We start from the raw sequence: 26,228 nt of genomic DNA on the forward strand, positions 1-26,228 counted from the left end.
GCCCCGCTGACACACCTGACTCCCAGCCAGCTCTCCCACAGTCACTTCAGCCCAGCTCAGCTCCAAAAGGAAAAGACAAAACTCCCAGCTGCAGCCACACCACAGGGAGCCAGGCACCACCACCCAGCACTTCCCAGCTGCACCCCCAGCCCCAGACGTCATCGGTAGTTAGAGCCGCAAGGACGAGTGCTACCGCCATCCTTTACTGTCGGTTTATTCTGTGCCAGGCGTCGTGCTGAATGCTCTGCTGAAATCCTCTCAGTTATTCTTGATCTTCACTCGTTCCCATTCTACTCTCACGATTGTAGCTCTATCCACCGACCATCCGTGCTGTAAATCAACTCACTTCTAGAAGAAAATATCTTCACCCTAAGAAATAGAACATTCACTAAAGGGCGCATCTGGAGTTCTGTTTGCGTTTTCCTAATACACATCAAAATAACCACAAACATGAAAACTGCTCGTCTAAAATCACCTTGCAGGTCTTGGCTGTTGTGAATAATGCTGCAGTGAACACAGGGGTGCACGCATCCTTTTAATTAGTGTTTTCATGTTCTTTGCATAAATACCCAGAGGGGGAGTAGCTGGATCAAACGGTATTTCTATTTTCAATTTTTTGAGAAATATCTATATGTTTTCCGTAGTAGCTGCACCAGTTTGAAGCAACCTAAGTGCCCATCAGTGGATGAGTGGATAAAGACGATGTGATACATATACACAATGGAATATGTGTACTCAGCCACAAAGAAAGACAAAATCGTGCCATTTGCAACAACATGGATGGACCTTGAAGGTATTATGCTAAGCGAAATACGTCAGACAGAGAAAGACAAATACCATATGATTTCACTCGTATGTGGAAGATAAACACACAGATATGGAGAACAGATTAGTAGTTACCAGAGGGGAAGGGGGGCTAGGGGAGGGCGAAAGGAGTAAAAGGGTACATGTGTACCGTGGTGGATAGAAACTAGAATATTGGTGGTAACACGATGTGGTATATACAGAAGCCGATAGATAGTGATGTACACCTGAAATTTACACAATGTTATAAACCAATGTGACCTCAATAAGAAATTAATAAATTAGGGGCTGGCCTGGTGGCATAGTGGTTAAGTTCACACGCTCTGCTTCGGCGGCCCAGGGTTCGCGGGTTCGGATCCTGGGTGCAGACCTACGCACTGCTTATCAAGCCATGCTGTGGCGGCGTCCCATATAAAGTAGAGGATGGTGGGCACGGATGTTAGCCCAGCGCCAATTTTCCTCAGTAAAGAGAGGAGGATTGGCAACAGATGTTAGCTCAGGACTAATCTCCCTCACCAAAAAAATAAATAAAAAATTAGTTAATTAGTTAATTAAATAATATCACCTTGCAAAACCCACTTTGGGGAAAACTGATCTAACTGAATTCCCACTGTAATCCTAAGAAGAAAGTATTATTATCTCCATTGAACAGAGGAGAAGACTGACGTGGTAAACACTTTGACATTTATTTTGCATGAAATTGGGATTCACTGGTGGGTATTGAGCAGAACTGTGACATGATCTGACCTCTGATCTATAGGAGTGAGGTGTGCAATCCCTAGAGTCCTCAAAAGGGAGTATCTGCCAGGTCTCAGTGAGGAGGCCACACTGGGCAAAGGAAACGAGGCCTTTAGTACAACAAAAGTGGGGGTCTGGGATATGTGGGAGAAGGGCGGTCAAAGGGGAATGGGAGTGGGTGGTGATCAGGGAAGGAGGCCTCTCTTAGGAGATGAGGCCAGAAGAATGAGAAAGAGCCAGCCGTGGAAAGAGAAGGACCAGCAGGGACAAAGACAATCAATATTCCTGCCCAGGAGCTGGTAAGGAAATCTTCACGCCTTGTTCTTTTGGAAAATAGGAGAGTAGGCACAAGTATCGGAGACCTTGAGCATTCTGGCTGCTGCTGCCTAGATAACAGGGGATGGAAATGCAGCCAATTGGCAGGACTCCTGGAATCAAAGGTCATTAGATTTAAATTCTGCAACCCCCATCAAGGTGCACGTGATGGAACTCAGAGACCAGCCTGCACAGCCTTGGAACTACTTTCCCTGGAGCCAGTGCATGGATGGAAACGATAATTACAACTGTTACAATTTCTACAGTGATTCTCTGTGTTAGGTTCTCTGTGCTAGGTGCTTAGTATTCAAGATGTCTGAGTCAAGGTTCAGTTGAAGGAAATAGAGGCTACTTGTATTAGTCAGCATTTACTGTAGTAACAAACATCCCAACGTCTCAGGAGCTTATAACCATGCATGTTTTTTCCCATGGGTCTGTGGGTTGGCCGTGGATGTGCTGGGCTCAGGTCAGCTCACATGTGCTATCATTCTGGGACCCAGGCTGAAGGTAGGCACCTATCTGGGACATGCTGCTCTCATGACAGAGGGCAGAAATGCAAGAGTTCCTGACCAACCACACAGTCGCATCCACTCATTGACCAAAGCGTATCCCATGGGCAAGCCAGAGTCAATGAGAGGTGGATATTACTCTTCCCCAGATTGCACTGGGCAAGTCACATGGAAATGAATGGGGACATATATCCTACTACAGGGAACGGGCAAATTGTTGGGAACAACAATTCAGTCTACCACACCACTGTATTTTAAGAACAAAGGGGTTTATTGCATGGAATTGGGTGTTCACAAAGCTGTCAGAGGTGCTGGAGATGTAGGATCTAGACAGGGTGTTGTGTTTTTGGAGAATGGCACACCAGAAGGAAACTGAAATGTGCCAGTTCACTCACAAGCACAACAGATTAATTTCTCGAAGAACCTCGTCAAGCTGGGATGAATCTCCTTAAGCAACTGATGACTATACAGGAAAGACTGACCTCTGTCTCCTGTTTCCTTCGTAGGTCTGACCATGCACTGGCTGTGGAGACTCCAGGGGCTTTGTATCCTGTAGGGGCTCAGATGTCCAAGCTCACTGTCTGCATTCATACCAGGCAATTGGCAGCCCTGCAGTGGGGCGACCAGGAAGTCCCTGCCAAGTTCAACTTTGCTAGTAATGTGGTGGATCACGGGGCTGGCGTGGAGTAGGTAATGGGGTGGGGACGAGGCACAGGGTTGGACAAATTGGCTGAGTTCATTAATCACCCATTCATTCAATAAATATTTATTGAGCACTTACGTGTCAGGCACTAGGATGAGCTATGAAGATGTCCACTTTCCAGGAAGGCAGCGTGGGGTGGGAGCAAGAGAGCATGAACTTGGCATAAAGACGAGCCTAAGAGACTGGTGCAGAGTGGAGCGAAAACCCTGGGCAGCTGACACACAGTTTGCCTGCACATGCTGCACGTGCTCTGTTTTGACCTCCCAGAGTCAAACAAGGACTAGTGTGTTGGGGTCATAGAGGAGGTGGCTTTGGGTTTAATAAGAGAAAATCAGCACTGACCAAAGACTGCATCAGTCTTCTCAGAAAGTTATGTGTCCTTGTCATCAAGGTGTGTAAGCAGGATGGCCACTAGGCAGGGGTTGTCAAAAGGGCTCCAACATGAGAAATCAGAGAAAGAGAGTGATGAGGAAATTTCTGATTTTCCTTTCCCTCCCTGGGGTTCTAAAATTCCACCCCATTCACTGCTGATCCCGCCCCTGCCTTCGCTTGAAGTTCTGTGTACTTTTATGGAGGGTGGAAGGATTCATCTTGGCTGGGATGGGGAGAGAGGTGGATCTGCCAGCATGAGCTTAAAAGAAGTCATAATCACGGTGTTGTCATGACAAAGCCTTAGTGCGGAAATCGCAAATGCTGGGCCTCTAGGCTGAAGATGGCTCATGGTGCAGAGTGTTCTTAAAAAAATTTGGTCAACATTTTAAAATTGAAAAATTTCAGATAAAAATTTAGATTTCTGGCTTTTCTATAAAAGTAAGAGCTCCTTGGAATAATGAGAAAGGCCTTTACTACGATGACTCAAAATTCTGATTCCATAAAAGAAGTGATTTAATAAATCTGCTACATAAACATCATAAAAATCTCTCCTTTGACGAATAACAGTATAAGCAAAATCAAAAAACTAATGACACCCAGGGGAAAAATGTTCAACTCATAGCACAGCAGAAGAGTTAATATCCCTAACACAGAAAGAGCTCCTAGAAGTCAAGAATGAAAAGACACAATCCAATGTAAAAGTGGGCAAAGTAGATGAAAGGACAGTTCACAGAAGCGTGAACTCGAATGGCCCTTGAATGTAAGAAAAAATGCCCCACCTCACTCATGCAAATTAAAACTTCACTGAAATAAGATTTTTTACCTCCCAGTGCAGTTAAATACAAAAGTTTGACAGTATGCTCTGTGGACAGGGCTATGAGGAAATGGACACTCACACATTACTGGGCAAAGTGCAAAATGGTACAACTCTATGGAGAGGAATTTTGAAATATCTAACCCAATTACCAATACATTTTCTCTTTGACTTTGCATTATTGCTCTCAAACTATGATATGGGGACTGCTGAGGATACCAGAGACTGTGAAATCAAAACTATCTCAAAACAAAACTAAGACAAATTGGAACCCTTGTGCGTCACCAGTGGGAATGTAAAATGGTACAGCTTCCATGGAAAACAATGTGGCACTTCCTCAAAAAATTTACAATAAATAAATAATTTTAAAAATTACTTAATTACCGTATAATCCAGCAATTCCACTTTTAGGTATGTACCCCAAAGAATCAGAAGCAGGGTCTTGAGATATTTGTACACCCCTGCTCATCATTATTTACAATAGCTGAAAGGTAGGAACAACCCAATGTCCATCAGTGGACGAATGGATAAACAAAATCGGCATATCCATACAAAGGAATATTATCCAACCTTAAAGAAGAATGAAATTCTGATGTATGCTACAACATAGATGAACCTTGAAGACATTATGTTGTGAAATAAACCAGACACAAAAGGACAAATATTGTGCGATTTCATTTATAAGACGTGCCTAGAGTAGTCAAATTCATAGAGACAGAAGATAGAGTGATGGTTACCAGGCTGGGGGGAGGTGAGACTGGGGAGTTGTTTTGTAATGGGTACAGAGTTTCAGTTTTGGATGATGAAAAAGTTCTGAAGAAGGATGGTGGCGATAGTTGAACAATAATGTGAATGTACTTAGTCACTGAACGGTACACTTAAAAATAGTTAAAATGGCAAATTTTATGCTATGTATATTTTAACACAATAAAAAAGGAAAACAAAATAAATACACAAATAGAGAAAGGAAGAGAGAAATTAAATAAATAAACAAACAAAAAATAAATACATCAATTTAAGGTAACAGTTTCCTTCTTCACTTTCACTCTCTCACAAGTGCACAGTGGCATTTTCCAGAGGCTTCACGATGGGTGATCCTGCAACAAAGTAAGTGCAGAAACAGAAAATAAAATCCAACTGTCTTCTATTAAGGAAGACGTTAAAGACATTTGCAAACATGTAAAATGATGCCTCTCTTATTGTTTTTTTTTTTTGTTTGGGAAAGTATACTTACCTCTGTATCAAAACGTATCTTATTTGTGGTAATGTATAATGGTTTTATTACTGTTATTTTTAAAAGCACACATTTATAAAATTTCTCAGTTTTAATTTCCAGTACAGTAAATATTGATAGATAGAATCCATATAAATAAAAATTCTTTAGGGTTTTTAATACTTCCTAAGAACGTATAGGGGTCCTGAGATTAAAAAGCCAACTAAGCATTGGTGGGGCAATCCCAAGACTGGCATTTATTCTATGTGCTCATGTACCAGCCCAGCCTGATCAGTAGGTCTTCTCTTTCTTCAGGCTGGGAAGCGGCCCCCTGGCCCAGCCTTGTGGTGGGTGAGCAGTGATGGAGATGAAGTGATGTGGAACTTCAGCGAACTATGTGAACTCAGCCAGCAGGTGGCTGATGTCCTCTTGGGGGTGTGTGGCCTGCAGCGTGGGGACCGTGTGGTGGTGGTGCTGCCCTGAGTGCCTGAGTGGTGGCTGGTGACCCTGGGCTGCATGCGAGCAGGTTGGTAATTGAGCACCTGGACTGGGCACTGTCTCCCTTGTGAAAGAAACTGATGGCAGAGAAGTGCAACCACCACCCCCTCAAAGATGCCCCTTCCCCATAGCGTGCTGTCCTTCCTCGTATGGAAATATTATCCTTCTTCCATTTATTTATGCAAACTGTTTGCCAAGCACTCTGCTAGAGGTTGCTAGTATGGGGTGAACAAAACATGGTCTGTGTACTCATGGGACTTACAGGTCTTTGGAGAAAGATAGCTATTAAACTATTAATTGCACACATAATTATTTAATCACAATTTTAACAAGTGGCATGAGAATTTCATAAGGACCTATTCATAAGGACCTATTCATGTGACCTGTAGGCCACATCCAGGCCACAGCCTGTTTTTATAAATAAAGTTTTATTGGAACAGGGCCATGCCCTGCTCACAGGTTCTCTGGTTGCCTTTGCACGATAGTGGCAGACTTGAGCAGTTGGGACAGAGAGCGTCTGGTGCACAAAACCTAAAATATTTACTGTTTGGCCCTTTGCAGAAAAAGTTTGACAATCTTGCTATAAAAGGAGACTCAAACTGACTAATCTGAGGGGGTCACAGAAGGCTCAGTGGAAGTGAAATTTGGGCTGAGATCTCAAGGATGAGTAGGATTTGGCCAGGAGAGGAGGCAGGGAGGAGTGCTCCAAGCAGAGGAAATGCACAGAGGGGAGGGAGGCTTGAAAATGATGAGAGAAGCTGCAAGGACGTCTGTGTGCCTGGAGTCCAGGCAGCGAGGAGGAAGGAGTGGCAAATGGGTCTGGAAAGATGGGTGGGCGCTGAGCTGCAGACTCTTGGGGACCATGGTAAGGGTTCTGGCCCTTATCCACTGAGGAATGGGAAACCATGGACGGATTGAGTGATGTGATCATTTTCTGTTTGTACAAGGTCACTCTGGTTGGTACGTAGACAATAGGATGAAGGAGGCCAAGAATGGGGGTGAGAAACCCAGATGGGAGACGAGGGATGATGGTGGCTTCAACGTGGATGGGGTGGTGGAGGTGGAGATGAGTGGATGAATTTAGGAGACAATGAGGAAGAAACTGATAGCAGGATTTTTTGATGGATGACGTATGGTAGAGGAAGAAGGCCAGGGTGATGGAGAAGTCACAGACACTTGGGCAACTGGGTGGATGCGGCTCTCTTTCACTGGAGTGAGGGACACAGGGAGAACCAGGAATGGGGGTGTCGGGGAAAGACGACTAGTTCAATTTGGTAACTGTTGAGTTGGGGGTACCCGGGTGATGTTCAAGAAGGGATGAGGAGTTCTAGTTATAAAAATAAGTCCTGGGGATGTAATGCACAGCATGAGGACTATAGTTAACAATACTGTATCATATATTTGAAAGTTGCTAAGGGAGTAGCTCTTAAAAGTTCTCATCACAAGAAAAAAATTTGTAATTATGTGTGGTGATGGATGTTAACCTATTGTGGTAATCATTTCACAGTGTATACATACATCAAGTTACAGACATACCTCATTTTATTGTGCCTTGCTTTATTGCGCTTCACAGATGTTGTGTTTTTTACAAGACCCTCCACCAGCACAAAGATTACAAATCCCTGAAGGCTCAGATGACGGTTAGCATTTTTTAGCAATAAAGTATTTTCTATGTGGCTCCTGAAGTGTTGCGAGTGGAAAGAAAGTGAGCCAGGGCTAAGAGCTATTTAACAGGAGGAACATATGAAATCAGCTTCATAAAAGGTGAAACATAAGTCTAGTTATTCTCCAAAAGAATAAAACAAAGTCACAAGAGTTTCTTCAAGACAGAAAACAAAAACAAAGAAAGATCAAGAGCACTCTTGCCTAAGAAAATGCATTCAGTGTCCTAGGTTTGGGAAAAAAAGCCGGGACCTAGACCACTGTGGTGCTGCAGGACCATGGACAGTTCCAGGTGCCTTTCCTTATTTTAGTGACTGTGTGAGTCTGGATACAGGAAACTCCTGCAGGGCATTTTGTGTGTGTTGGGGGCGGGGGGAGGTTGTATTGGCCTTAGACTGTCAATAGTGTAACATTAGGCAAATCAGTTTCTCTCCTTAGACCCCTTACAGCTCTGACAACCCAGGGAAATCTGGGTTCAAATCACTCTGATCCTTTGTCCCCTTGTTATTGTTATTCCCCATTGGTCACCACTACCCGACCTCCCCTCCTCCATTTACTCCCCACTGGCTGTTTACATCGGGCTTCTCTGGGGAAGAAGACAACCCTCCCTTCCAGTTCTCTCTAAGTCATTTGGCTTCTCCAGGCCTCGTCTTCATGCCTGGGACTATCCAGATGAAAGCCAAAGACGTTCTCTATAGGCTACAGCTGTCCAAGGCCAGGGCCATCACAGCTGGGGACAAAGTGGCCCAGGCAGTGGACACCGTAGCGCCTGACTGCCCGTCTCTGAAAACAAAGCTACTGGTGTCTGAGAAAAGCCGAGATGGGTGGGTGGACTTTCAGACACTACTACAGTGAGTACCTACACGTCTTAGCCTGGGTTTTCACGAAAAGTAGAAAGGGCGCCAAGCACTTTTGTGCAGGTGCTTTATTGGGGAGGTCCAGGGAGCAGAGTGTGGGGCTGGGGAGAGTGAAGCAGGGAAGAAGAAAAAGCTAATGCAAGAGTTTATTATTGAGTCCCTGCAGGGATAAGTGGGGTTTGATCTGCAGGAACCTTCTGAGGAGCACACAGAATGCCTCTCAGTATTGTCCACTAAAGGACTGAGTGTTGACCCATCAGAACCTGACTCCCAGTGGTGGAGAGTTGAACTGGGGGGCATTATCTACCCCACGCTTCTGGGCTGCACATGCATGCAGAGCAGGCTCAGAGTCCCGTGCCATGGTGGCAACAGAGAAGCCCTGGGGCACAAAGTGAATCACCTGTGGTCCACACTACAAGCAACACCATATGTCTTGAAACTTGCCCAGAGTTGTTCACTGCAACCACTGCTGGAATCAGAGGTGAGGCCAAGAGTGTATGAGGCAAAACAGAAGAGCAGGCTGAATACTGAGTTTCCAGAGTCCTCCTCCCACCTTCTCTATCCCTAAGCCAGGCTGCTTCTCAATTCAGAGGACTCTATGTGTCATTCTAGCCGTCAGTAGCAGGACTGGCTGGAAGAATGCATTTCTCTGTCACATATCTGAAATCCTCCCATTAGAGACACATACCTTAGGAAACCCCTAGGGAGAATGCAAGCTTTTCTAATGTCATGGTCTTTAAGATAACTGCCAGAGAAGTGGACAACATGAGACCAGCTTTGACACTTGAAATCGGGACACTGGAGGAGGGGTCCGGGAGATGTGTGGATGCTTCATGGGAATGGAAGAGGGTGTACTGGGAAAACTCATGCTAACTGAGCACCTTCTGCTCACCTGGTGTCATGCTAGGGCTCCCAACAACAATCAGATCAACATTTATTGAGTTCTTGCTGAGCAAGTAGCTCATTTCCTTTGTGTTACAGTTAACTTTCTCAATAACTCAATGAAACAGACAGGTATTATTGATCCCATTTCACAGATATGGAAAGTGAGACTCAGAGAAGTTAAATAAATGGTCCAACGTTACACAGGTAACTAAGTGCCAAACCCGAGTGGTTTTCAAGCCCAAGTCTGAGTGACTCAGAATCTCATCATCTTAACCTTTCATCAGCCCCCCTCTGAAGTGGGTTGGCTGACTTGCCCTTCCCACCGTGGGGGAAGGTGGGAAGAGATGAGTCACCAGGACATCTGGTGTCCAGGGCAGATCTGAGAAGGTGACAGTCTGTGTCTCTGTCAGAGAAGCATCTACCACACATCGCTGTGTGGAGACTGGAAGCCAAGAAGCAGCTGCCATCGACTTCACCAGCGGGACCAGTGGCCTTGCCAAGATGGCACAACACTCCCACTCAAGCCTGCGCATCAAGACCAAGATGGATGCTGGTTAAGAAGAGCTCTTTCTTTACAGAGAACTACATGACGAGGCCTTGAGACTTGCCTGAGCACAAATCGAGTTCTACTGGGGTGGGCTACCATCTGATGCTTCTGAGATAGACGGTTGGGAAGGGGGACACCAGGGAGCATGGCTTAGCAAGCTGGGTATCCAGTGACCTCTGGTGGGACATTTCTGTTTCAGATAACATGGGATCTCAACACCTCTTCAGTGCTTTGAGCCACATGTCTACTAGACTGAATGATTAACGTAAAGTTTATATGCGTTTCTCCCCAGACTGCTCTCTATCTTTTCCTTTGGGTGCTAGTAATTTGCTTTGATGCTACGGATTCCGAGAGGGCGTTTTTGTCAGCAGCAAATTGCTTTTCAAATCCATTGACGTAGAAGCTGTAACTGGGTTAGTTAGATGAACTGAGGTCTCAGAATTTCTGGATCTCAGATCTCATAATTCAGAATGTCCTTCCACTCTACACCAACCCTGTCAGTGGAATCAGGAAATACTCTGCCAAGATTGTCATGCGATAATAACAAGAGCTCTTCAGGGTCTTTTTCAGTGGATCCTGCCTACCATGTTAATTTTATGATTAAAACTGGAAAAATATTTTAATACAAAAAACCCTCAAAAACTTAAATGTCCCACCTGTGATCCAGTGGTGCCAGAAAATTAAATTATTTAATAGAAATTATTTCATGGAATAGCTATGGTAAAATGCAGTTTCTAAAAGATGAGAAGATAAATCACTTAAATGTAACTAAGATGTTTAATTCCCAGCCCCTCCAAAATTTGGTCCTAATAGGCTATGACCCAATTTCCCTACAGAGCTGAAAGCATTAATCATCTTCAGGAAGGGACACACACTATGGAGATTCCCTGCCACAAGGAAGTTCTTCATGTCTGGCCTAAATCACTTTTGCTTTAAAACAGGCCTGATACCTTTTATTCTGGCCTGAAGAAAGGGAACAAGTTTTGCCCTGTAGCAGACCCTCAGCTGTGCTCAGGAAATTCATGATTCTTCAAGGAAAGAGAACCAAAGGTTTACACAGCCAAACTTGAACTTAGCAAGGCCTCTTGTTAGAATATTCACTTAGATGTCTTCCGTTAGTAAACGTTTCCTGGATGGTTACCACACGCCAGAACTGTACTACATTCTGGGGATAAAGTGAATGAGACCCAATTACCTGTTAGTCATGGGAGCTGGGGTCACACCTTCTGAATACTTGCCCCTTCTTGATACAAGGATGTGTGGATAGAAGACCTCTCCTTCCCCTGCCTGCTCACACTTACACTGCTACGAGCATACACAAACACACTCAGGTCCACACAGACCTGTGTACACACACCTACCCCTCCCGACACGTATGCACACACTCATGCTCCACTCACCCCAGCTTGCACTCACGTATACGTACATGTGTTTCCTCCATGTTCTCAGCATGTGGACAGACCTGAAAGCCTCTGACATAATACGGACCATGTGAGACACAGCTTGGATATTGAACCTCTTGGCCTCGTTTCTGGAACCCTGGCTGTCAGGAGCATGCACATTTATCCATTCTTACCAAAGTTTGACCTGCTGGTCATTCTAAAGGTAAGAGAGGATCCAGTTTGCACCAAATGGTCAGAGTGAACCCAAGGTTTGCACACTCCAATTTATTGCAGTTTCTTTCAGTTCACCTAATTTTGACTAATCCTTGTCACACAGATGGACAGTGTTCAGTAAGCGAGATGGAAATGGTCCATGCCCTCATAGAGCTCATGGTCCAGGGAAGGAGACAGACCCATATACAGATAAAAGGAATATATTCAGGAGACAGGCATGATGGGTCATTTGTTTACTCAACACGCATTTAATGGGCTCTTGCTCTGTTGTCAAGTATCAGATAGATGGTGGTGAACCAAGTGTAAAAGAGAAGAATGGAATATTGGAGGTGGTGCCATCTGTATGTGTATGTGTGTTTGTGCGCGTGTGTGTATAGAATGCAGTCATCTTCAGTGTACAGGTTGAAAATAATTTACATATGTTAGACACTTTATTAGTCAGCTCAGGCTCCTATAACAAAATAGCATAGACTGGCTGGCTTAAACAACAGACATTTATTTCTTACAGTTCTGGAGGCTGGGAGTCTGAGATCAGGGTGCCAGCATGGTTGGGTTCCTGGTGACAACTGTCTCCTTTGCTTACAGAAGGCTGCCTTTTCCCTGTGTCCCCACATGGTGGAGAGAGTGAGCTCTGGTGTCTCTTCCTCTTCTTATAAGAATGGTAATCCCATCATGGAAGCCCCACTCTCGTGACCTCATCTAAACCTAATTATCTCCCAAAGGCCCCAGCTCCAAATATCACACGGGGAGTTGGGCTTCAACATGGATAGCGGGGGACACAACATTCAGTCAATAACAGACACCCATGTAACCCCCACCATCTCAAGACGTAAAACATTCCCACCACTGCAGATAGTGCTCATCCCCCCTCAGGCCATTGTCCACACCCGTTCGTAAGTTATTCACTCTTTTGGCCTCTACCACTATAGATTAATTTAGCCTCTTCTTAAACTTCATATAAGTGGAATCCTACAATATGTAATCTTTTGTGTCTGGCTTCTTTGACTCAACATTCCCTGTGAATACTGTCCATATTGTTGCACATATTAGAAGTTTGTGCTCTTCATTGCTGTGTAGTCTTCCATTCTGTGGCCCTATCACAATTTCTTTTTCCATCCTATTGTTGGAAGTCAGGGTGACTTCCAATTTGGGGCTATTATCTGTGGGAAGTTTTGAAGAATAAATGTGAGTTTTTCTAGTGGAACTTGATGCGGTAGCCATTAAATGAAATCTATAAACTACGTTACCCTGGGGCAACAAAGCAATGGAAATGGGCTCATTTTGCCTGCAAAGTCATGCCCTACGTTGGACTCTATTTGTGATGGGGAGTTGGGTCACTGGCATCCTGGGGCCTCCAGGTCTCTGTAGCAGTTGATGGCCCACCCAGACTTCTGTTTCGCTGGCAACAGAGACCCCAGGAGCAAACTGAGGCGTGGATGATATCCTTAAAGGTCAAAAGGTCAGGCGTGGTCTGGGTTCTCTCAGGAGATTCTCTTCAGGTGATTCTGTCATTCTCTGTTTTAAACAAATTCTTACTCTGCCTCCTTCCAAAAAAGGATTTGAAGTAGCTTTTAAGTGTCACAAATAGAAAAAAACAACAACATGAAAACAATGTAAAATTATAAAGCCTATTAGGAAAATACAGGGTGGAGATAGGGAAGAGGGGAAACTAAAGAGAGTAAGGAGAAGTACAGCAAATAAGTGGATAATTGCATGTTGAGCTTCCTGTAAGGCAACGCAGTAATGGAAATGGGATGATCTTCCTAACATACCAGTTCATCAAGGGCACTCAGAGGAAATAATTACATCATGCACTAATGTTAATCATTTTTTCTGTATATTTTTGCCTAAACCATCTTTGTAATAAATTCTGCACAAAGCAAAGCATGGATGGAGGTGGTATTACATAACGGTTGAGAATATAGGGTGCAGATGCCGGTTCCACTACTTGCTGGTTGTGTGACCTTGGGCAAGTTACTTAACTCTCTGAGTCAGTGTTCCCCTCTTTAAAATGGGAGTGATAATGCGAACTCTGTGAGGTTGTTGTGAGACTTCAGTGAGATAGCACAGGGCCTGGCAAGTATTCAGTACTGGCTATTTTTTAGTAGCACTTCTTCTGAATTTTCTGTAGGCAATTTTAACTTTTCAAAGCACTTTTCTACCTGAGTTGTATCCCAAAAATATTTTTGGGAAATAGGGCTGGAATTAATCTATTATAAAGCTAGTCCCAGCAAGTTAAAGACTTAACCAAGACCACATAGCTGATTTGTTACAGTGGCTGATGTCTTTTCCTTGGTGACTGGAGGTTTATGTAATTCTAGAAGTGTGTTTATGGGGGCAAGTCATTACACTGGCAGGAATAGGCTGCCAGGATTTGACAAAAATGTTCCAAATTTGTCCTGGACCTTTTCCCTATAATGATAGGTGGTCATTTCTCTGTCATTTTTGGCTTGAGGGTGCATGAGAATTGGGGCTCATGTGGCCTGAAATAGACACAGCAAAGAAGCTGGGATTTAAATCCGGAGCCCACCTCCACAGCTCATGCTCATAACCACTGTGCCTACCAGTTAGTTTGGCATCTGACCTGATGGGCAGTGTCAGCTGGCTCTCTCCCTCCAGGCCCTGCCCAGCTCCCCAGTCTACAATGTGGTAGGAGCCCCCATCATTTACTGGATGTTGGTTCAACAGGATCTTTCCAGGAGATGGGGCTTTGGGGGTTGGAAAGAGCCTCTGGTCTATTGGCGCCTCCTCCTGCCTCCCCCACATACACCTGTGCTCATCTATCTGGCCCTCTGAGCACAGTTAGCCCCATGAAGCTAACTTCATCGTCAAAGCACCTAGAATCCAGCTCTAGGCAGAGTTTGGTTCCAGGGAGGCTCAGGGGAACAATGACCTCTCTTCTCTTTTCAGTTACAAGTTCCCACATCTACAGAACTGCTTCAGCAGAGGGGAGACCCTCCTTCCAGGCACTCTGGAGAGCTGGAGGGCCCAGACAGGACTGGACATCTGAGAATTCTATGGCCAGACAGAAATGGTACCTGCTCCTAGAACCATGGGCTGGTGAATGTGGTGGGCTTCAAAAGGCTCTTTAATAATAAAAACATGAGCGACCATTTATCATGTGCTTATTCAGTGAATATTTATTGGGCACCTACCACGGGATAGGTATTGACAATTCAGCAGAAACAAAACAGGCATAGCTCCTGCTCTCACGGAGATGGCATTCTAGCAGGAGTCGGGAGAGAGACATAAGCTAATAAATATATGACATGGCAGATGGTGAGAAGGTCTGTGGAGAGAAGTCAAGCTGGTGAGAAGGGGTGAGGCAGGATGAGGGGCTGCTGTTTCAGATATGGTGGTCAGGAAAGTCCCCTGCAACGGGGTAGCGTTTCTGCAGAGACCTGAGTTTATTGAACATGCAGGCACTGTACTAAGCTGCTCAGATTGAAGTGAGGGGTGGGGAGAGGAACCCACTAGGACCCCACCTCACCTGCTGAGATACCTTCTTGGAACTCTTGGGGCCCTGTGAGCACGATGTGGATTCCCGTCGCTCTACACTATGCCACTTACCCAAACTACCTGGGGAATCCTTCCCCAACTCCTTTCCCCAGTGCTGCTTCTTGGGACTCTCAGGACTTCTCGCCTCCTCTCTCCAGTCTTTTACCTTACATCCTTCTATGGCTAATGGGTCCCCTGGCAGAACTCCCCAGAAGGCTCATGGCAGGGCTGTGATATGGAAGAACTTTGCACATTTGGGGAAGGACAATGGAGTTATGGCATGGGCTTCCAGCCTTTCAGAGGAGGCCATGTTTAGGGACTGCTGCTTGGGACACCAGCATCTCTGTAGGATTCATTTCAGGATTCAAGCAGAGCTGGTCCTCTTATGGCAGATAATTTAATCCCATATTATTTTAAAGGACTTTTGGTGTCTGTGGTCACTTGTTAAAGTATGGCTCCTTCTAAAGGGATTATAATGTGGTTGTTAGTTCCTCTTCCCTGGGGAGTGGTCAATCAGATTGCTTTCCACTGTAGGGCAGCCCCTAGGATGAGGGTTCCAGTAAAGGGGGAGCCAGGGAAAGGGGAGGGAGGGAGCCACCAAATGAGAGGCCACTTCAGGACTGTCAGGACCTGCTCTGCTGAGTCTGTTTTTCTTTTTCTGTGACCTGTGAGCCTCCTGAGGTTTGCTGATCCGCCCACCACTTCCCACAGGGAATCACCTGCAGAGTTTCCAAGACAATGAGAATCAGACCTGGCCACCTGGGACCCACCATTTCCCATTATGATGTGCAGGTTTGTTAGGGGCACTAAGGAGGGAAGGAAAACACCAATTTTTCAGTAATTTACTTATTACATTTCTCATTGAGGAAAAATAACAGAAAGTAAAGTTATTAAAAGGAGGGAGGGAGAAAGGGAGGAAGGAAGACAGAAAGGAAGAGAAAAGAGAAAATTATTCATATTCTTATCATCCAGAGAAAAGTACTTTGAATAGCTAGCAAATTAGCTAGCGCATTAGTTATATAAATATATACATTTATTTATTTATTTTTATTTATTTATTTTTTTGTGAGGAAGACCAGCCCTGAGCTAACATCCATGCCAATCCTCCTCTTTTTTGCTGAGGAAGACTGGCCCTGGGCTAACATCCGTGCCCATCTTCCTCTACTTTATATGGGACACCGCCATAGCATGGCTTAACAAGTGGTGTGTCGGTGCGAGCCCGGGATCTGAACTGGCGAGCCCCAGGCTGCCACAGCAGAGTGCACGCACCCAACTGCTTGCGCCACCGGGTCGGCCCCCTAAATATATACGTTAAAAAAAAATAGGGGTGAATCTTAACATATCATTTTGTAGCTCACTTTTGTCATTGAAGAATCTTGGGTGACCCTCTTTCCGGGTCAATTAGCACCAAGCTACAGCGTGATTTTTCATGACTGCATAGTGGATAGTCTGGCTCTACCGCTCTTTATGCCTTGTGTTGGTCAATAGGTGATTTCCAAATTTTTCGCTAGTACAAACAACACTATAACCAATATACTGTAGCTAAAATATTGCTCCTTTCCCCTATTTCTTCAGGCTAAATCCCAAGAAATAGAATGTGTGTATGTGTATCTATGGTTATGTGTATGGGTGTATGTATCTAAAGGGTAACAATTTTTATTCAGTGCTATGTGTAATCGTCTGCTCTCCCACCCCTGACTGTGATAACCATTTACAGAGCCCTTTTTTTAGTGTCTTATTTCATTCTCGTACAATCCTGTGAAATAAGCTGTCATTATCTGTCTTATAGAGGAAGGCCCTGAGATGTAGAGTTTAAGTAGCTCCAAGACAACTAACTAGTAAGGCAGCAGAGTCATCATTTGAGTTTTGATCTGTCTGATGTCCAGGGACGTAAGCCTCAAAGATAATGGGAGGCTATTATATTTCCTGAGCTCCTAAGGCCAGAAGAATCTTCCCAAGCTCATCTGGTCCAGTCTCAATAAGGGGCTTCTCCTAAACCATCCCAGGCTGGTGGACTGGAGATCTGGGTTTAAAACTCTTGTCTTCCCTTGGTTTCTGGTTCTTGTTTTCAGTGACCACTAGAGTGAGAGGGTCTTCCATTTGACCAACTCAGCCCTTCCATGCTGCCATTCAAGCCATTTCCTATTATGCAGATCAATCTGCTTCTTCCTCCAGGTCATAGATGACGAGGGCAATGTCCTGCCCCTGGTGCAGAAGGAGACTTGGGCATCAGGGTCAAGCCCATCAGGCCTATAGGCATCTTCTCTGGCTATGTGGTGAGGAACCCACTCTCCTCTCTCTGTCCCCTGGTGGGGATAGGGGGTTCTGAGAGGGATGAGAGGGGTCCCAAAGTTATGAACTTCCCAAGAGGGATTGGCAAGACATAGGGACAAGGGGTGTCCAGTGTCCAAGAATGGGCACTTTGCCAAGAGAAAAGATTGGCCATTCATCCCTGTCATCCTTAGCCCATCACTAAGACCCCATTTGAAGAATCCTCTTTCTCCAGACACCCCTTTCCACCCCGAGAAGTGCTTCATGCCAGAAAGCTTATTGCCTGTCAACTCTATACAGCAGTGTTTTCCCAAGGGCAGCCCTGCCCCCACCCCCAACGATTGTCCCTGCTCCATGCCATTGATCTCCTTCAAAGCTGTGCTAGATGCCACATTGAAGCCACCACACAGTTGGAGGCACCCCTACCTTCGGACCTTGCAGTGTTAGAAACAGATGATTCTTGAGGCTAACCGGCTCAATTTACAGGTGAGGATGGCGAAGACAGAGATTACAAAACTCATCCAAGCCCGTTATCATTGAAAAATGGACAGGGAGGACCTCAAACACATTAAATAATAAATTAAATAATAAATCCAGTAATAATCGTTGCTACCATTTATTGAGTGCTTACTATGTGATAAGCCCTGTCTCAAAGCACTTCACGTACGTTAAACACATTGGATCCTCCCAACGACCCTATGAAGTCCTTGGAGACAAATTGCTTGAGTTCAGAACCCCGCTCCACTACTTACTGTATGATCTTGGGCAAGTTACTGGTCTCTCATGCCTCAGTTTCCTCACCTGTAAAACATGTATCATAATATCTCTCAGCGTTATTATGGATATCGAGAGGCATTAATGTTTGTGAAACACTTAGAACAGTGCTATGTAAGAGTGTGTTAAATAAAAGAATTGCTGTAGATCCACATGATCACTTCCACTGTACAGAGGAGGAAAACCGAGCCCCAGAGAAGAGGGCACAGCCGCACTGTGTGCTTCTCCAAGCATTTCCTGTGCGCTGTCCCCTCTATCCTCACGCGCCGGGATTCTCCCCGCTCGACAGATGGGAAACAGACTCAGGAGTTGGTGGGTTGACTCAAGGCTGCAGAGTTAACGCCAGCAGGGGCTGCATGGTGACCAGGAGAAGGAGTCAAGCTGGTGGCCAAGAGATTTGGCTTCTGGTCTCAGCTCTGCCAGCTGTGATGGCTGTTTGGCCTCTGACAGGCCTCTTGATCTCTCTGATCTTCAGTACCCCTATTTTCCAAATGAGGAGGCTAGGCTGTGAATTCCCTATGCTGCCTTCTAACCCAGTGACTGAACATCCAACCTGGAGCCCACACCTCAACACTTGAACAAACACTTGATATAAAGATGCGCTAACATGGGGCAAACCTCAGACCTTCTCACTGCTCATGAAAAAGTGCCTCAGCTGAATAGAGGGGCCCGGCCACTGTAGAAATGTGCACAATGCCTGGGGCCCTGGTGGCTTGCTGATGTGTCTCTAGAACTTTCAGATCTAACAGAGGAGCCAAGAAGAATGTCTAATAAACTTTGGTGCCCTTGAGCAGGGTCATGGAGTGGAGTTGGGGTTGGGCTGACCGTTGAAGGGAAGGCGGAATCGGTCGGGGAAAGTGCCCTAGATCTTGGGTGAGTGAAGCATCAATATGACCCGTCAGACTGAACCCCAGGGAGCAGGTGAGAGGCCCTGGGGGAATAACTGAAATACAGAGGGAAGTCCAGTTCCACCTGGGGGCTGGGGTTGACAGGTTCAGGACAAGCCCACCGTGTTTAGTTGTTCAAGTTGTAAAAGTACAACCTGCCATCTGTTCATGGCAGCCCTGGGCCAGAGCACTTAGGCTTTGCAGGCACAATGACTCTGTCTACTCACCAGGACAGTCTTGAGAAGACAGCAGCCAACATTCAAGGAGACTTTTGGCTCCTGGGAGACTGGGGAATCAAGGATGAAGATGGGTATTTCTAGTTCATGGGGCGGGCAGATGGTATCATTAACTCTGGTGGTGAGCTTAGCTTCTGGGCTGGGAAGGGTATTCTGGATCTTTATTCTGGCTGGTTCTAGACATTGGGGCTGGCCTAGAGGTTGTGTCCAGTCTTCTCTGAAGGACAGGTTCTCCTACAGATACCGGATTGGAGCCTCAGAGGTGGAGAGTGCATTGATGGAGCACCCCGCTGTGGTGGAGGAGGCTGTAGTCAGCAGCCCGGACCCCATCCGAGGAGAGGTGATGGGCGAGCAGCAGCTTGCGGGTCTGCAGATTTGAGAGACAAGGGCAGTATAGAATGGTGGTTAAGAGCATGGACTCTGGAGGCTGGGGTGCCTGGGTCCAAATCTTGGCCCTGTTGGTTACCAGCTGTGTGACCGTGGACAAGTTACTTAGCCTCTCTGAGCCTCAGTTTCTCATCTGTAAGATGAGAGGTTGTTGTGATGATTAAATGTGTTAATATTTGCAAAGTGCTTGGAATAAGGCCTGGCACATAGCAAGCACCACATAAGGTCTATTATTATGGGGCTGCAGGGATTCCACTGCTGTCTGTCATTTGAATGAGAATCTGATCCCTGACGAGAGGAATGAGGAGGAATTTGAAGCAAGAGATAGAGCCCCTGAGCCATGGGGTCTACAGTGAGAATAGGGGGAAGAAGAAAGACCTCCTATAATGCCAGGGTTATAGGAATAGGCCAGACGGAGTCTAACAGAGCCTGGTGTGTGTGTAGGGAAAGGTTAAGGTGCAGACGTGTGGGTCAATGTCCAAGGACATTTCTGTAAGAAGTTGACCATGTCATACTCTGGCAGGTTAGGGATGTATGGAAATCATGGGAGCCACTAGGCAAATGGGGTCCGAAGGGGATCCTCTACTGAGAAAACCCTGTGTGCCAAGCACTGAGCTAAGCTGTGCTGCATATGACTTCATTTCATTTCCCGTGAAGTATGACAATTGGATCTCCATTTTATAGACATGCAAACTGTAGTTTGGAGAGGTTAAACAAGTCATTTAGGCTCATGGTCCCCAGTCTTTATTTTCCTCTCTTCTCTAATATCGAATTTCTCCCCTTCACTCTCTATTGTCTTGGGGATATGAGGTGAGCCTGGTCTCAATCTGCAGTCCTACCTGTGCATCCAATAAGCCGCTTGAGAGAGAGGTGGGATCTTGGCTGTTATTATCCTTAGTTTCTCCCTTTGCCCTGCTTCCGGATATCTGGAGGAGTAATTGGGGGATACATAGGTGGTGGCTGTGGTGGAAGTCTTAACACTGATTTTGCACTATCCCAGGAGATGACGACACACTCTGACCCCTTCTCTCTTGGCCCTCATCCTCGCTGCAGGTAGTGAAGGCATTTGTGGTCCTGGGCCCACGGTCTCTGTCCCATGACCCAGACCAGCTCACCAAGGAGCTGCAGCAGCACGTGAAGTCAGTGACGGCCCCGTACAAATACCTGAGGAAGGTGAGGCCTCTGGGCTCCCGAACTTGAGGAAGGAGGGATGGTTCTCCTCTTGTATTTCTCTCCTTCAGGCAGAGGATGAGGCCTCTAATTCCAAAGTTCTGCCCGGCTATGACCAAGAAAGCCCAACTGTCCAGATTCCTGACAATTGTCCTTAGCCTTTAAGTCACTCTGAATTGCAAGTCAGATGCTCCTGTGGGAACAAGTTCTAGCCAATACCTGGCCTACATTCCCACTCTCTGCACTGAGGTCTTGCCATATTATTCAGGATTCTCTCAGTTGTAAGTGACAGAAATCCAACTTGAACTTTATTGCTTAATTGAAAAGTCCAGGGGTGGGTGAAGCTTTAGTCACGGCTGGTAACAGGCGTTCAAATGATGTGGTCAGGGATGTCTCTTTCAACACTTGACTTTCCTTCTTTCTGTATTGGCTTCATTTCTTGAAATTCTCTACCTTGGTAATGGCCCTCAGAAGCTCCAAACATACATTTTTAGCAGCTTAGCAAATCCCAGTAGACAAAGAGCATCTTTGGGGCCGGCCTGGTGGCATAGTGGTCAAGTTTGTGCACTACACTTCGGCAGCCCAGGGTTCGTGGGTTCAGATCCTGGGTGTGGACCTATGCACCACTCATCAAGCCATGCTGCGGTGGCATCTCGTTTACAAAATAGAGGAAGATGGGCACAGATGTTAGCTCAGGGCCAATCTTCCTCACCAAAAAAAAAAAAAAAGCATCTTTTTCCTCAAAGGCACCGGCAAAAGTCTTCAAGTTGATTCTGTTTGGACCAATTCAGGTCATGTGTTCATCTTAAACCAATCCCTGCAACCAGGGGATGGGACACTCTGACTGGCCAGTTCTGGGTCATGTGATCACTCCTGGAGCTAGCACAGGAAGGATGGGAGAGAGAGCTGCCCTGCACCCATGACATGGACTGAGCGAGGGAGGGGTGGCTCCCTGCAGGAAAATGGAAGTTCTTCTACCCGAAAAGGCAAAAAGCATAGGCTCTACCGTACCTGTTTTCAACTGTTTTCACTCTGAGGCAGAGAATTAAAGCATGGAGGTTGACACAGAAGGAGGACCTAGTTTTTGGAGCCGGGTACAAGATAGGAGCTTGCCCCAGGGAACGAAGAAAAATTTACTTTTTTGAGTCTGGGGTAGAAGGTGAGAGCAAGCACGTTAAGCCTCAAGCCCCTCAGATCCTAGTGTAACCCGGATGCTCACTGACGCTTTGTCAGCACAGGCTGATTGTCACAGGTGGTTTCTGAGAAGCAGACTCTGGGAAGGAGACTGACCTGCAGAGCTTTATTAGCGAGTGCTTTGGATCAACACCTGCAGAAGGAGATGGATGGGAAGGGAGCGGGATTGGGCAGAAGGTGAAGTTGCACTATGACATAGTTTCAGTGGGGGCCTCAGCCGAGCCCATGGGGAGTTCTGAAGCTGGGACAACCTTTCAGGGTCTCCTGAGGGGGTGGAGGGGATAAGGGGAGGGCCTTTATAGCCCTGTGTGGTTCAGGCATGGATGCAGGCTGCCCTGGGAAGGGGGCGTGGCCCTGGGAAGGGGCCGTGGCCCTGGGAGAGAGAGCTCTCCTCAGCTGTGCACTCTCCAAAGAGGCCTGGTAGTGGGGGAGTAAGCCTTTTGTTCCCACAGGGGGATCTGGGCAGCACATTAAGGAGTCCACCATGCAGACTTGCAGCCTGAAACTGATAGAGAGGCAGGATAGCATAGTCTCGGAATCAGACTGTTGCATTCAAAATCCATATCATCACTTACTCAACAATCTCTCTGTGCCTCAGTTTCCTTATCTGTAAAATGGCGATCATGGTGTTACTGTTTCACAGGTTGTTAAGAAGAAGAATTAATATTTGTAAGGCATAAGGCACTTAGAAGAGTGACTGGCACATAATAAGCATTTAATAAGTATTTTAAAAGGAAACTAGAAATCCAATAACACCAAACATATCAAGAATTTAGAATTTTGAATTGAAACTGAGTATTTGGGGAGATTCAGTGGAGGGGTCCTATCACACAGTATAACAGTGTATTACTCAGTAGACGTGTCTCTTTTTACAAGTCTCTCCTCTAGAATGCCCTGGGCAGCAGGTTCCTTCCACCTCCTCCCTCCTTCCAGTGACCATACTCTTCTGCTCCCTTCTTTTTATTGATTGATTGATCTTCTTGAGGTCATATTAGTTTATAACATCATGTAGTTTCAGGTGTACATTATTATATATCAGTTTCTGTATAGACTGCATCTTGCTAACCACCAATAGTCTAGTTTTTGTCCGTCACCATACATATGTGCCCCTTTACCCCTTTTGCCCTCCCTCCTACCCCCTTCCCCTCTGGTAACCACTAATCTGTTCTCCTTATCCACATGTTTTTTTTATCTTCAACATATGAGTGAAATCATACAGTGTTTGTCTTTCCCTGTCTGACTTATTTTAGCATGATACCCTCAAGGTCCATCCATGTTGGTGCAAATGGGATGATTTTGTCTTTTTTTATGGCTGAGTAGTATTCCATTGTGTGTGTGTGTGTGTGTGTGTGTATACGTATATACATATATACATATGTGTATATATACGTATATACATATGTGTATATATATGTATATACGTATATACATATGTGTATATATATATGTATATACGTATATACATATGTGTATATATACACACCACATCTTCTTTATCCATTCATCAGTTGATGGGCTCTTGGGTTGCTTCCACATCTTGGTTATTGTGAATAATGCTACAATGAACATAGGGGTGCATAAACCTCTATGGATGGTTGATTTCATGTTCTTTATGATATGCAGAGTAGCTTTCGTCTTAGCATTAAACGTGGATCTCCCTTATGGCTTCCTTCTACCTTCTATCTACTCTCCAGGGGCCAAATAGTAAATATTTTACGTTATACTGTCTTTGTTGCAACTACTCAATTCTGCCCTTGTAGTGTGAAAGCAGCCAGAGACAATTGTAAATGAATGGGAGTGGCTGTGTTTCAATAAAACTTTATTTACAAAAACAGGAGGAGGGCTAGATTTCGCCCATAGGGTGTAGTTTGCCAAGCCCTGCTCTACCCCACTGTGATCTTAACAAACTCCTTCCTCAACAAAGTCAGTCTTGCCCTGTGGAAGATTCCCACATCAGCTGCTAAGATAGTTTTTTCGTATCTGTATCCGTATTGTTATTATTTTTATTAAATCCAAGACCATCTGATTCGTAGACCGATGCCCTGGCAAGCTGAACCATGGGAAGCCTCAATGAACTGTCATCATCATCCACATATTAGGATTCAAGAGTGTTAGAGATGGTGGGGTCCTTGACATCAGACCTTCCTTTTCACGGGTGAGAAAAGTGAAATTGGAGAGATTTTATAGTTTTGCCAAGGACACACCAACAGGAAATGACTGAAATGGAATTGAAAACCAGGCTTCCTAACTCTTAGATGTCTATTCTCTCCAGTCGAGCTTAATAACCACAGCTAATATTTTTGAGTGTTTACCCCATGCTAATACTAAGAATTTAGCCTTGGAATCTCATTTTGTCCTCACAACAACTCAACAAATTTGTTGTTATCCTCCGGCTTACTCAGTGGGGAAACCGTGTCTCCTAAAAGCCAGATGACCCGACCAAAGCCAGGCGAGTGGTAGAGGAAAGACTGGAGCCCAGAGAGTCTGGCATCAAAGCTCAGGTGTCTGATGTGTTTTGTTGTGTTCACCGTACTGCTTCTCGCCTGGTCTAGAGTATGTCAGAGACCAGCTGACCGACTTTATGTCCAGTTCCAGCCATTCTCCTCTTGTCCTTGTCCCCGAGCACTTTCTGAAGCTTCTTATTGCACAGCGGGCTGCCCTGGGTGTTTTCCAGGCTCAGTCCTCACTCACCTGGAGCCTCCAGCCTCAAGAGCTGCCCCTCACCCTATAGCAGTTCCTCTGAAAAATCCAACCCCATTGGGGTCATAGACAGCCCATCCTCCACTGATTTTTCCCAACAGATGGAGTTTGTCTTGGACCTGCCCAAGACTGTCACGGGGAACACCCAGCGACAAGGACTGGAAGAGGTCTGGGCAGGCCGGGGCTCGGTGAGACCTGCAGAGACCTTTCCTGTGCATCCTGCCCTTTTCCCCCTTCCATTTCCCTTTGGGTCTTCTGCCTTCCCCTGGGGATATGAGATTCTTTATGGCAAGAAATGCATGTGATTTTTGTCTTTCCTTGGTTATGACCTCAAAATCTTTCCATGTTGGATATTGAAAGAAGAAAAGGAGGGAATGCGAGAGAGGAAAGGAGAGGGGAACACAGAAAAAGGAAAGAAAAATAAGAGAGAAAAAGAGTAAAACAGCAAGATAGAGCAACTGAGAAAGAAAACGAGGGAGGGAGGGAAGGTAGAATGGAGGAAGGGAGGAAAGACAAAAAGAATTAGAGAGAGGGGAAAGAAAGAGAAGGGAAGAAGGAAGGAAGGAAAGAAGGAAGGGAGGAAGGAAGGAAGGAAGGATAGAAGGAAGAGAGGAAGGGAGGGAGGAAGGAAAGATGAAAAAGAAAAGAAAGCTGGATAAACAGAGTCAAGCAGAAAACTGGATCTTAGGAAGGAAATGAAAAGCCATGGCGCCCATATCACCACTTGGACAAGACCTCCATACAGAGAGGCTTGTGTATGTGGTTGGGGCAGTGGCGTCATCCCCATGTCACCCCAAACGTTAGGGCATTCATGTCCAGTGGAGGGGAAACACCATGTACTGAGCATTTGCCACATGCCAGTCACTGTCCTAGCCATTTTATAAATCCTGTCATGTTTCATCTCGGTGTGGCATCTACAGACCTCAGGTCATAGTTGTGAGAACAGTGTGATAAACTCAAAAAGGTGTCTCTTCCCCTACAGCTCATGTTTGTGGTGTTGTCTGCTCTTCCTAGAATCAAGTAATAAAATCATTTTTAAATCAAGACCCTCTGGGGAAAACAAAGAAGGAGAGAGTGGCATTGGTGAAAGAAAAACCACAGACTCGGTTCCTGGGGCCTCTGGGACCCCAGAGCCAGGAGTCCAGGAGAGGGAGGGAGGTGAGGACCATGACGGCTTCACCACAACCCAGAGACAGAGGGTGAACCTTCGTAGCAGACTCAAGTGAGCTGGAGAAGAAAGCAAAGGATTTCTGAGGCTCCATGACTCTTCTTAAGAATACTGAGTAATAACTACAACGATGGTAATAATAATGTCAAGCACTTGCCAAGTATCAGGCACCGTGCGAAGCAAACACGTATATTAATCCCGCTTAATATTCACAGTCACCCTTTGATTCAGGTACTATTATTTTTCCCCTTTGACAGAGGAGGAGACTAAGACTTGGAGAGATTAAGTGAATATCCCCCAAAGTCACACAGCCAGGTTCCCTCACAAGCCTGTCTGCATACAACGCCCATGAACCCCTTCAATCTGCCTGCCTGCTCTTCTGGCCCTTGACAAAGCACTTCTCTTACAGT

At 45.6% G+C, this 26,228-nt stretch overlaps 1 pseudogene; it reads left to right on the forward strand.

Moving 5' to 3' along the window:
• Positions 1-1,668: 1,668 nt before the first annotated feature.
• LOC101401806 (acyl-coenzyme A synthetase ACSM2A, mitochondrial-like) lies at positions 1,669-24,842 on the forward strand (annotated as a pseudogene).
• Positions 24,843-26,228: the final 1,386 nt, after the last annotated feature.

The sequence above is a fragment of the Ceratotherium simum genome, chromosome 26, assembly GCF_057802395.1.
Source record: "Ceratotherium simum simum isolate JZ-2026a chromosome 26, ASM5780239v1, whole genome shotgun sequence".
In the NCBI taxonomy this organism is placed as follows: domain Eukaryota; kingdom Metazoa; phylum Chordata; class Mammalia; order Perissodactyla; family Rhinocerotidae; genus Ceratotherium; species Ceratotherium simum.